Source organism: Myodes glareolus, chromosome 6, assembly GCF_982192425.1.
Source record: "Myodes glareolus chromosome 6, mMyoGla1.1, whole genome shotgun sequence".
Lineage (NCBI taxonomy): Eukaryota > Metazoa > Chordata > Mammalia > Rodentia > Cricetidae > Myodes > Myodes glareolus.
Genome location: NC_142031.1, coordinates 6885413 through 6898158, shown reverse-complemented (window position 1 = coordinate 6898158; position 12746 = coordinate 6885413). Strand labels below are relative to the sequence as shown.

Sequence of the window (12746 nt, the reverse complement as noted above, 5' to 3'; positions counted from 1 at the left end):
CTTCAGTTCACTCACCCTAGAGGCTTTCTGCTTGCACGGTCAAGAATGCAGCAGGCTTCCCATCTATCTCACTTCTAGGAACGTGGTGATTAACTCGCCAGCCCCATACGTCTGCACGAGCCAGACGCCTGTGATTGCGGCTCTGCGCCGCCTCCCATTACCATAATTACTAATTACACCCACCTGGTCTTTGGAGGTTGCGCGCCACCACTCAGCCTCCTTCTGCCCCATCCAATTACTCCCACTGAGCTCAGAGTTCTCAGGGTTCCACGGAAGGCCTGAGAAGAGCAAGCAGCACTTCAGGAGTGGTGGATCTCCTCCTGAGTCCATTTCCGAGAGTACGGGTGGGAAGTTCATCTTTTGGACCTTCCCAGGATGGGCGGTGAGGTTTAAGTGGGAGATCTGCCTGCCCCTCTGGAATTCCAATCTTTCCAGCTGCCAACTCTTTCCTGCATTAAACCCAGGGAGATTTGGCATCTCCTGTTCCAACACAGAGTGCCAGCTTTTCATGTTTCAGCCAACCAACCTGTTAGCATCCTTCATAACTCTCGGAACTGCAATACTAAATGAAGACTCTCAGCCCCAGTAAGTTCAGCAGACCCAACTCTGTGCCCCCTGCCACCACGGCTCCATACCCACAAAGTCTGTCCCCAGAAGCTTATGGGTTCTTTCCAGTGAACGTAAGTTGTTCTGGAGGGCAGGTCACCTTGCAAAGGTAAGGTGACCCAAAGGGCAAGAGCCTTTGCTCCTTAGGGATGGGGTGAGAAGCGGACACAAATGTTCACAAGATAGGGGTGCTATGATATTTAGTTTTTCCCGGTCAACTTAATGGGATTTAGACTCACCTAGGAGATGCTCCTCTGGGTGTGTCCATGAGGGTATTTCAAGAGAGGTATAGCTGAGGCGGGAAAACCCACCTTGAGTGTGAGTGGAAATGTCTGGGATGCTCCTGGGCTGAAGAAATACGATAAAGCGAGCTGAGTCCCAGCCCCGTCTCTCTCTCCCTGTTTTCTGACTGTGGCCACCACAGGACCAGATACCTCAGGCTTCTGTGCCATACCTTCCCCAAGATGATGAAATAACCCTTCTTTAAGCTGCTTTTGTCCAGTATTCTGTCTTAGCAACAAGAAAAGTAACTCAGAAAGCTGTAACTTTACCCATCAAGGTGGCCCCAAAACATAGCCAGCAGCTTCAGGTAACCTGGCAAGCAGGGTTCACAGTGAGGGGCAGACTGGAGACCTTGTCACGGGCAGGGCCCTCCAACCTTGAGTCACGGAAGTCCCACTCTGCTGCCCTTTTCTGTGTGTGAGGTCACCTCACAATCTCCTCCACACTTAGCCCCGGCAGCCCAGAACTCCCCTTCTTTTCCCGGGCATTGCATGGGGGAAGCAGAGGCTCCCAGACCCCCTCCATCCATGGACGGCACTGCCAGCTGAAGAGCTAAGCTTGGGTTGAGGTCTGGTCCAGAATTTGTTGACAAATCATTTCTCTTACCCTGACGCCCGAGCCCGCCATGACCCCCGGCACCAGCATTGCACAAGGCCTGGGCCTCCATGGCAGGCAGAGCTGGGCTGTGCCTTGGCGGCTTCTCTTGCCCAACTCTTCAGGGAGGCCAGGAGAGCCTAAGCCGCTGTGGTTTGCCTCATGACCCTCAGACTCATTCTTTTTAATATTAGGCAACGCACAGAACATTTACAAGGCTAAATAAGCAAGATGCTGCCCAGAGGCTCTGAAGAGTGGCACCAAGCTGGAGGCCCTGACTGGCTGCGCAGTCCTCTTGACCAGAATACAGATAGTGTCAACGTCACCCTCAAAGTGCGGGTGGCACACTGACCCAAATCTTACCCTCATAAGGAGTGACAGGTTCTCTTTTAAATCCAATTCTCCCCCTTAAGTTCATCTTAAAAGGTAGCTACAGGTAAACTGACAACATAATTCCACTTCAGAATATCCTAACATGTATATATACATGCAGGCATTCATGTAGGTGCATGTGTTGGTCCTTGAAACTGGTGAGGGAATGTGGGGACCTATTCAGTATATTCTCCTTTCCACTGATACATGGTTGGATTTTTTTTTGTAACAACAAAAAGATTCATTTAAAAAAATTAACAAGGCCGTCAAGATGTTTCAGCAGACAAGGCTAGCTACACAGGCTTGACAGCCTGAGTTTGATCCCCAGCACCTACATACCTACATAATGTAGAGAGAAGAGATTCTCCAAGGTTGTCCTCTGACCTCTACACACACACACACACACACACACACACACACACACTCTACATACACACGTAAACATGCAATAATAAAAATTTTAAAAGTTAACACAAACTTGCTGAGGGGACAGGAAAGGCAGAAGAGGAAGACTCTGTTCTGGTGACTAAAGTCTGGATTGGAATTTTGACTTCACCATTCAATGGCAAACAGATCTTGACTACGTAACCTGCCAGATGCGGCGAAGAGGGACGGAAGGAAGGAGAGCCCACAGTCCAGGGCTCCCGGGAAGTGTAGACAAGTTAACATGTCAAAGGCTTGGATCAGAGTACCACGACATCTCTCAAGCCACTGCCCACTAAGAGTAAGACAAAGGCTCATATCAGAGCCCTGGCAGCACGGACATCACTCAGACTCTCCATTGGAGAGAATACCATTTGGGGACCAGAGCCCTGGCAATACGGGCATCACTCAGGCTCTCCGTTGGAGAGGATGCCATTGAGGGACCAGAGCCCTGGCAGCATGGGCATCATTTGCACTCTCTGTTGGAGAGGATGCCATTGGGAAAAAAGGTGAGCACAGCACTGAAAGCCCTAGGTGACAGACAGCTGTGTGCTCTGTTCTCACTGACCTTGCAGTGAATGCAGGGCCTGTGCACTTACACCTAGACAGACTGATGCACACCTGCCACACGTTGTATACCCCTAACACGAGGATGAATCAATTCATGCATACCGGCCACACCCTGTTTCTGAAAGGGAGTGGTGTAAAATTCCTAGACTAAACTTGGAACCCGGTGAGAAGCAAAGACTTGGCTAAAGTGAAGACACCTCTGCCTGCCCAGAAAGGAGAAGATGGCAGGTTCTAGAAGGGAGCACTCACATCTCCATGAGCAGCAGCACCTCCTGGGAGCAAGGAGAATTCAACATCTATGCTGACTCTGAGGGGCCCAATTTTATGCAGTAGCCGTAAGGAACCCATTGAAGGGTGTGTCCACCCTGGCTGGCACAACCTCACACTCAGGCAGCTTCATTTATCCCCTAAGTGACCTCATCCAGGGCCCCAGGCAAGACCACTCCTTCCTGAGACTCTAACAGCTGTGGCTTCTCCCCAGGGCTTGGTCTGGCTGATTTAAGTGGGATCTCGGCTAAGTAGGAAAAAGACTTGTAAAGTTTCTGGATTCAGCAACTCCACACCTCCCATCCAGATAACCTCCATCTACTGGAAGAAGCACTCCCTGCAGAAAGAGGGGGAGCAGAAATGGTTCAAATGATCTAATCCAGCTCCTCACTCTGCAGTTGCCTGGCCTATGACCTCAGTGCCGGGGACACTAGCCAACAGCCAGGACAGGACTTGGAGCTTGGTCCATAGCACGGTGGGTAAGCCACCCAACCTCTCCACTGGCCTTCCACTGGGAAAGGGCTTGTCTAGCTGGATATTCGCTAAGTGATGTAGTGCTTTCCCGACTCCATGATTCCTTCTGTCTGTGCCACTAATGTTGGCGTAATGATTTCTACCTCCCAGGGAAGGAAGTTAGAAAAGCTGTCTACTCTCCTCAGATCTAACAATTAGGAAGAAAGCTAACTCCCTCCAGGCCATCCTACCTCAGTGTATACATACACACATACACACACACACACACACACACACCCCTTCAAGGACACCAAGCCTTCGCATGGGGGACAGCACTGTTACTATAAACACCTGTTAAAACTCAGCTCATAAGCAGCTTCTGAAGCTACTAACTAGAGTATCTAATTAAATATTACTCACGCAGGAAGCAGCCTCTGCCAGCTCACCACCACACTGTACAGTTTACTTTCAGAGAAAAAGAGAGGAAGAGAGAAAGAAGAGCCTGAGCCCTGGTCAGGTGGCACTCACAGGGGCTTCCCTGGATGGGTGCCAGCTAACGCTCCAGCAATACCCCACTTACCAGAACCAAACAAGCAAGGGGGTCACACTCCACAGCCTGGAGAGCCAATGGCCAGCCCCACTGGTTATCCCAGATGGCACGCGCACTCAAACATAAGCGCGCGCGCGCGCGCGCGCACACACACACACACACACACAGCACATGCTACAGAAATATGTGAACACACAAGAACACTTAGAAAACACATATTCACAAGGATACACTGACAGACACTCACACAAACACACGAGGACACACGCCCATATTCAAAAGCACACAACTTCCTGGCCGGTCAGCATCTTTACAGGCATCATTTGACGAACATTCAGAGCCTTTGCCATCGCACATTGGCAAAGTTGGAAACTAACGACTCTTTACACACTCGGCAGGCGCGGGGCAATCCATCCCGCTGCTCCACCAGCGACTCAGGCTGCTCTTGTTTCTCTGTTTCCATCGATTTCCTGACATATCCTCAGTTGGTTGCTGGGAGAAGCATCGGCGGCTCCGGGGTGGCTGGCGCCGAGCGCAGTGACACCAAGCGGTCTCCCATAGAGAGGCGCTACGGGCGGCATCAAGAGGGGGACCGGGACAGTAGTAACCGCTGCAAATAAGAACCCAGACTGGCGGGAAAAGCGAAACTAACTCAGCAGGGTCACGATGCTCGGTGCAGAAGGGGTCCACTCTACTTGGGAAACCAAAGTCAGCCTCGATAACAGAACCCTAGGGCGCCCGGAGACTATCGCGCGCCCCAGGCTTCTTTCCGTTCTGCAGCCGCCGCGGCTCATCCCACGGCGCGACAGTCCCCGCTCCACTGAGGCCCCCACCCAGTGCCGCCCCCGCAGGTGGGACCCTGGAGCCTCCAGGAGCCGCCCTCAGCAGCACAGGCAGCAGCGCGCTGGGCGGCGCCCGGCCCCTCTCCAGGGACCCACAGCGAGCAGGGCTCGGGAGCCAGCGCTTCGCGCTGAGTGCCCACCCTATGCCCACGCTCTGCCCCGCGCCCACTCTCTCAGTTCCCACAGCGCGGCGGTCCCCACGTTGCCTCCTCCCCGGGTCCCAGAGGCCCACCGCGCGCCCACCCACCCGGTCTTCTGTGTCCCGCGCCACCTACCGTGCAGAGAGGCCGCAGCCCCTGAAGCTCTGGAGGCTCGCGGGGCTCTGAGCCGCGCCCGCTGCTGCAGAGAGCGAAATCGCTTCCTTCCCGCGGCCCCGGCGCCAGCGCCTGGAGCTGGTTCCTGCAGCAAGCGCGCGGGCCGCTCGAGCGCGACTCGTGCGCTGAGAAGAAAAACCAACCGACCTCTCTAAAGTGGGGGGGTGGAGGGACAGAGGGACGTGCCAGGGGCGGGGTTTGTACGCCCCACCACGCCCCTTGTCGAGTCCCTTACACCACGCCCTCCCCTGGGTCACGCCCTTTACCCCCGCCCTCCCGTCTTCTGCCAGCCACGCCCATGCCTGCCACGCCCCTTCTCCCCGCCACGCCCCTCTACTCTCCCGGCCAGGTCGTGGGTTTCCCAGCGCTGAGCGCTGCGAGGCGCCCGAGAGCGCAGAGAGCGCAAAGTGCTCAGGGTGCAGAGGCGGGGCGGGACGGCGGGCGGGCGGGCGAGCGCCCCCGCCCTCTTGCGAAGGCTCCCTAGGGTGGTGGAGGCTGCAGCCAGGCATCTCTGCCCTGGCGTCTGCAACAACAGCTTCGATCCCTCTTGGAGGAGTTTTTGGGAAAGGCTGGGCCTGAAGCCGGGATTGTAATAACGGAAAGCCTGCGGAGGGCTGCGGTAGTGCCAGGCCCTGCACTGGGGAGTTGAGGTTCATTCATGGGGGCGGGGCAGGTTTGACAGGGTGAGGTTATAACAATAATCACAGGAGCAAAACCTTGTTTAATTCCGTTCGAAACTCGGAGTTGTTTTTTGTGTTGTTTTTTTTTTAAAGTGTTTTAGAAGCTGAGATTCTCTGTATAGCCCTGGATGTCCTGGAAATCACTCTGTACACCATGCTGGCCTCGAACTCACAGAGTGCTGGGATTAAAGGCGTTTGCCACCACCGCCCTAAACTCTTAGTTTTAAGGTTCTGTAATGACTACGTGCAAAGGACCAGTATATGAGTCAATTCGTAATTCTACTGGACTGTTCTCGCTCTTTCTGCACCCATCGGGCCAGGCAGGCATCTTTAGACTTCAAAACAGTACCCGAGCTTAGGACCACATGAGCGACAGGCAGTCTCCACCTTTATGAACCTCTAGTCTGGAAGGAATCTTTCTTTCCCTCACTGTGCACAAGATAGTTGTCAAGGTGACTGGGGGATTTCACATTCCTGCCTGGACGAAATCCCCCTAAGATTTCCCCACTCTTCACCTGTGGGTGGTAGGGAATGCCAGAGGAGGTGCTATAAATACTGTGGCCACTCTCGTTATTCAATCACGGTAAAGATGCAACCCTAAGGGCCAGAGGAATTATGTTGCAAATAAGTTTAGTTTTGTTTGAAAACATAGATGCTTCCACCTGCAATGGACACGGTGGGCCTGAGGGGGAAATGTGGCCGCTCTGGGGCCCTATAGGTTTAAGTCCACAGCTATCTAGGCGGGTAGCCTTGTCAGTGCCTCGGGGGTGTTTGCACTTGGCTGACCATCATGGCTTTCTCCCTTTAGCCCTTTCACAGTCTTAAAACTTGTAGCATTCTGGAGTGACCCCAGCAGCCACTGACCTCCTCCAGCATGGGAGGACAGCCACACACCAGGGGCCCACAAACATTCAGGTTCCTCAAAAAGAATCTTCCAGGCCTTGCCTTTTGCGTGGGGGACAGTTTCCAGGACAGACTGGGGACACATTTCAAGTGATTAGAATGGCAGGTGTTCATTTGGGGTCCTAAGCTTTGGTGGCCCCAAGAAAGAGTTCTCAAAAGTCTTGAACTCTTAAGTTCCGATCCTGTTGGGTACCTAGGTACTGACAGTCTTCTTCCCCAGCCCCCGAACACCGGGAAGGTATGCTAGATGTCAGATGTTTAGTCACGTACCAGTGACCCCTGTGACTCAGAGCCAGCGCTCTTACAGACTCCTCAAGGACAGACTGTGAGGAGTAACAGGGCGTAATGCTATTGTTTGCTGCAAAGTCATGTTCTTGCAATAGTGTAACACCAGCTGATAAACGCCGTTGGAAGGTCAGCTGATAAATGCTTGAAGCCTGAGTCAGGCCTGTGATCCATGGGGAGGAGATTCCCAGTTCTGCCCAAGTCTTCCCACACCCACTCCACATCTTTTGTATCATGGACGCTGTGATATAGTTAGTATGCTCACTTCTTTAATCTTGGAAATGATAAGGATGGATCACTAGGGAACAAACCTGCACAGACTTGCTTTTTCTGATGATGGCTCGAGGTCTAGTTTGAGATGTCCTGGACAGCTGGAGACAGAAGGGAAGAATCCTGCTGTTCTTAAAAGAACATAGGCTCCCATCTTCTCCGAGGTCCTTGGGAATAGGAGTAGCCAAGTGTAAACTCCAACTCTGCTGTTCCCTGTGTGTCCATGACCAAGGTACTTAACCTATGGGGATTGTTTGTTTTGAGGGTAATTTTGTGTGCTTGCTGGTGTGTATGTAAATGTGGGCACCAATGTACCACAGCATGCATGTGGAGGTCAGGACAGTCTCGGGCATCGGTCCTCACCTTCCACCTCCTCTGAGACAAGGGTCTCTTACTTGCTTCTGCATACACCAGGCTAACTTGGGGTTACAACTTGTGTTTCAAATCAGGCCAGCCACCCATCCTCAATAAGCCAATTAACAGAGCCAAATTAAACATGGAAAGCAGAAAAAGAAGATGTATTCATATGTTTGCACTGGGAAGAGGGACAGAGAGAGCTTATAAACCCCACAAGTTCATTTTGGGGGCTCTGAGGTGAGACAGAAGCCAAGGATGTGGACGGCATCTAAGCTGTTTCAGTCAAAACGCGACTCCACCGTCACTGGCCCATCATTGTCAGGGCTCTCATCTGAGGAGTTCTTCGCAACTGTGAGAAATCGCTCTGGGAGACAAGTTCCCCTCTGGCTGGTGTCCTTTCCTTCTGCCAGTATGAGATTCTTGGGGACATTCCCATTTCTGTGGGGTCCACTGTTTCAATAGTCTGACAGTCATACTGAGACACAGTGTGTCTCTGTAGAACGGCTTCATTTCTGCCAGGCCTTTGCCAGAGCTTCTGGGGATTCTCCAGTCCCCCCACCCATCTCAAAGTATTAGTGTCGAAATGAGATTATAGAAGATCACGACCACGACTTACTTTACATGGATGCCGGCGATTTTAACTCAGGTCTTCACAGTTGTGGGGCGCTTTACTCGTTATCCACAAAAACCGCTCTACGTGTGTTTTCCAGGGTTCACAGGGGCATCTCCTCATAGGTGTGTGTTCATTTAACAAATATGAGTGCAGGGCATTGTGTTAGGATGAAATCAAAAGGTTTTGAGGAGTTTAGAGATTCCCAGGGATTTGTGAGAACAATCCAAGACACAGAAGCGTGGCAAGAGCTACCAAAACAGAAAGAACAAACCCTGGGGTGCATAAATAACTGTAGGTCATTGGGCACCTGTAGTCTAAGCTTTCTCTCACAAAGTAAAACTAGATTGGTTCTTTCACAGATTTTGATCTTGTGACTTTTATGAATTGGTGTGTCCATCCTTCCTACATTTGTCCAAGGGTGGGGGTTGTGCAGGACCACATGTTATTGAACATGGCACTGGTGCAGGATCACATGTTATTGAACATGGCACTGGTGCAGGACCCCATGTTATTGAGCATGGCACTGGTGCAGGATCACATGTTATTGAACATGGCACTGGTGCAGGATCACATGTTATTGAACAGTGACACCTGCTGGCAGAATGTGAGATTGCAGTATAGCTCTATCAAACATTCAGAGAAAAATTTCCGTTAAACGATGCCAGGCTTTGGGTGGTACCCAGGCTTGAAGACTCTGAGAAGGCGTTGATACAGAAACAGTCATTCTGTGCAACTGGGATGCAGCTCAGTTGGTAGAGTGCTTAGCATCACATAAACCTGGCCTTGCTGGTATAATACCTGTAAACCCAGCACTTGGGAGGTAGACGCAGGAAGATCTGAAGTTCAAAGTCAGAATCCTTTACGTAGTGAGTTCAAGGCCAGCTTGGACTACATGAATCCTAAAGAGATGGGGGATAGAGTGTAGGGTCTGAGGAGATGCTGAAGGAAGACCCCAGACTCAAATAGTATGTAAGAGCAAAGAGTGTTTATTAATATCTCAGCATGCATGTGGGGTCGTTCACCGGTACAAAAGGGCAACAACCCTGCAGATTCTTTTTAAGCACAGCTAAGAGGAGTTTCAGGAACAGTTAAGTCATCTCAAATATGATTAGTTAACAAGCAGGGTTATATTAGTATATTTTTAAATGACTGAGGTTTAGTCTTATCATTTTTGGACATACTTGCACAAAATTGGGCAAGTTTGGATGTGACTCAGAAGGGGCTGCTGAATTTGTCCTTGAGACATTGTGAGGCTGGCTCAGGCTTTGTCCCTGAATACAAGGGCATCGTGGATAAATAGCTCTGTGGGAGAGACACCTGTTTCGCCCTTCTCTGAGAACTGAAACCTAAACTCAGTGGTGAGGGTAGGAGTTTAACCCCTTCTGGGGGAATCTTGGGACAACAGTTATTGCAATGTTTGTTTTTTTTACGGTACCAAAACCGACTTCCCTCTTGAGGAAGAGGCCTCGGGTCCAAACAAAAAGCAGTGGTTACGACTCTAAGCTTGGTGGCTCTATTTATTGCGCCAGTGGGCACATCTTACCTGGCAGGCCAGTGTTGCAATATTCAGGATCCAGCACACTGGGTAAGACCATTGCTTTTTCACCTCAGCCCCTGAACAGAACCTTCTTGTGCTGTTCTGCACACTGGCTTTAGAGAGTTTCAGTGTGAATGGCAAAGGCTGGAATGGGATCATTCAGGTCTGGGGAGCCGGATCATTTGGTCAAATGAAGACCTGGTAAGAAAGTGGCCATAGTAGCACACCTGTACCTCTGAGCTGGAGAGGCAAAGATGGGGGGATCCCGAGGCTCCTGCCAGCCAGGCTTGTTGATCAGCGAGCTCTGGTTCAGTGAGAGACCTGTCTCAAAATACAAAAGAGATTTAAAATAACACACAATGTTGACTTCTGGCCTCTACACACAAGATACACACACCTGAACACACACACACACACACACACACACACACACACACACACACAAACACACAGAGCAAGTAGTATCATTCAGACAGTAGCAGAGAGAATGAGGACTCACTTCATGGAACTGGAGAGATAGTTGAGCGGTTAAGACCCAGGTTTGATCTGCAGCACCCAAGTGGTGGCTCATGACTATCCATAATTCTAGTTTCATGGACTAATGCCTTATTCTGACCTCTGAAGGCACCAGGATCAACCGTTAGACCATTGTGTCCAGACATACAGGCAACACACACACACACACACACACACGAATCTTTTAAATATTCATTTATTTATTTATTTATTTTTGAGAAAGTTTCTCTGTAGTTTTGGAACTAGCTCTTGTACACCAGGCTGGCCTCCAACTCACAGAGATCTGCCTGCCTCTGCCTCCCGAGTGCTGGGATTAAAGGCGTGCGCCACCACCACCCAACTGTATTGTTTTTTATTAAGTCATTTAAAAAAAAAAGACTCATTTTAGGTGTATTTATTCAATGGTCTATTTTTCTTTTACTTAGAAGCTTGGGGTGAGAACACCTCTATTCAGGACTCTGGCTCAGAAATTTAAGACTCAGTGCTTCTCATCCTATGGGTCACAATCCCTGTGGGGGTCAAATGACACTTTCACAGTGACCCCTTAAGACAACTGGAAAACACAGATATTTACATTACAATTTGTAATATTAGCAAAGTTACAATTATTAAGTAGCAACACAAATAATTTTATGGTTGAGGGGTCACCACAGCATGAAGAACTGTATTAAACACAGCATTAGGAAGGTTGAGAACCATAGCTCTATATAAAGAATCTAGAAAAGCCACTCTGTTGTCCCCAGATAATAAGACACCTCTGGCAGCTAGGGACTCAATCCCTCTCCAGTCCCCACCACAGAGTTTGCTGTGTTTGGTAGATATCTTGATCATGAGTTCGGACCCCCAGATCTGGACCTTTCTTCCATCTTCACACCTAGCAAGAATCAGTTTCCTCATTCACTCAGCACTGGTATTTTTGGGGCATGAGCCATAGACCCTGCTGCATGCTGGGAGCTTGTTGGACGGAGCAAGAGGAAAAGGATGGCGGATGAAACTGAGTCAGCTCCGGTTCTACCTCACACCACGAGCTCAAAGCACAGGTCCTGCCATCCTCTGCACACAGCCTAGAACGTTCTAGAATGTTCCTTGAAGATGGCCTGAATCTTCCCAGAGAAGATCAGCATGGAAGAAGAGTAATTAAAATGTCCTGATTCATCAATTTTTTTCAAGCTACATTTGTTATATGCTTACCACCTCCAGGAATTACACGTGCTACCTGCATCCTCCCACAGGGCCCTCCCAGGAAGTACATGCTGTGATTTTCTCTGTTTTGTCATGAAGCTAAAGAAACCCAAGCTGTCAATATTCATGGGGTTGGAGGTGGCAAAGAAGGATTATTTCTAGAGCCTGAGACAGCCTTGCCTTTGGCCCTGACAGGAAACTAGTATGCATGCCCTCCTCGCCCCTCAGCTGTCTGGTGCTGGCCCTTCATTCTCCTCATTTTGGGAACTCAGTCCTTCAGTCATCAACAGAAATGGTCTCTGCAATGCCAACTTCCACCGTCCCATTCTGTTATTAACATGGAGCCCAAAGGCAGTCGGGATGGCTCAGCAGGTAAAGTGCTTGGTGACAAGCTTGAGGCCTGGGTTTGATCCCCAGAACTCACATGGTGGAAGGAGAGAACAGATTCCCTCAGGTTGCCCTCCATATGATGTAGGAGAGGCTTCTGTATTTCTGTTGCTTTCATTGGCTAATTAATAAAGAAACTGCCTGTAGTAAAATGGAACGGCTGGTTGTGTTCCTGTCTGGATCCCGGCTAGCTTACCCCAGAAATAATTATTTGGAAACTGTATTCTTTTAAACATTGCCTGGCCCATTAGTTTTATCCTCTTATTGGCTAACTCTCATATCTTGTTTTAACCCATATTTAGTAATCTTTGTAGCACCACGAGGTGGTGGCTTACCAGGAAGATTTTAACCTGTATCCATCTCGAAGAGGAGAGCTATGGCGACTGCCTCATTTCCCTTCTTCCCAGCATTCTGTTCTGTCTATTCCATCCACCTATGTTCTGACCTATCAGGCTAAGCAGTTTCTTTATTAATTAGCCAATGAAAGCAACAGAAATACAGAAACCTCTCCTACATCATTTCCCCTTTTTCTGTTTAAACAAAAAGAAAGGGTTTAACTTTAACATAGTAAAATTACATATAACCAAACAGTTATCAAGCAAGAATTATAGTTATAATATTTACATCTTCTTTATCTTTTATCATAACTAAGGAAAACTATAACTATAACTATTTTTTAACTCCATCAAAGACTCCAGAAGGATATAATATTACCTAAGCAAACAAGAAGTAAGCAACTTTAA

At 49.6% G+C, this 12746-nt stretch overlaps 1 protein-coding gene across 1 annotated transcript in view; it reads right to left on the bottom strand.

Moving 5' to 3' along the window:
- Spsb1 (splA/ryanodine receptor domain and SOCS box containing 1) overlaps positions 1–5400 on the bottom strand; it is a 63586-nt gene extending 58186 nt beyond the window's left edge. The window contains exon 1 of the mRNA XM_048415288.3: positions 5235–5400. The gene's annotated coding sequence lies outside the window, so the exon portion shown is untranslated. The remainder of the gene's footprint in view (positions 1–5234) is intronic.
- Between the last annotated feature and the right edge of the window lie 7346 nt (positions 5401–12746).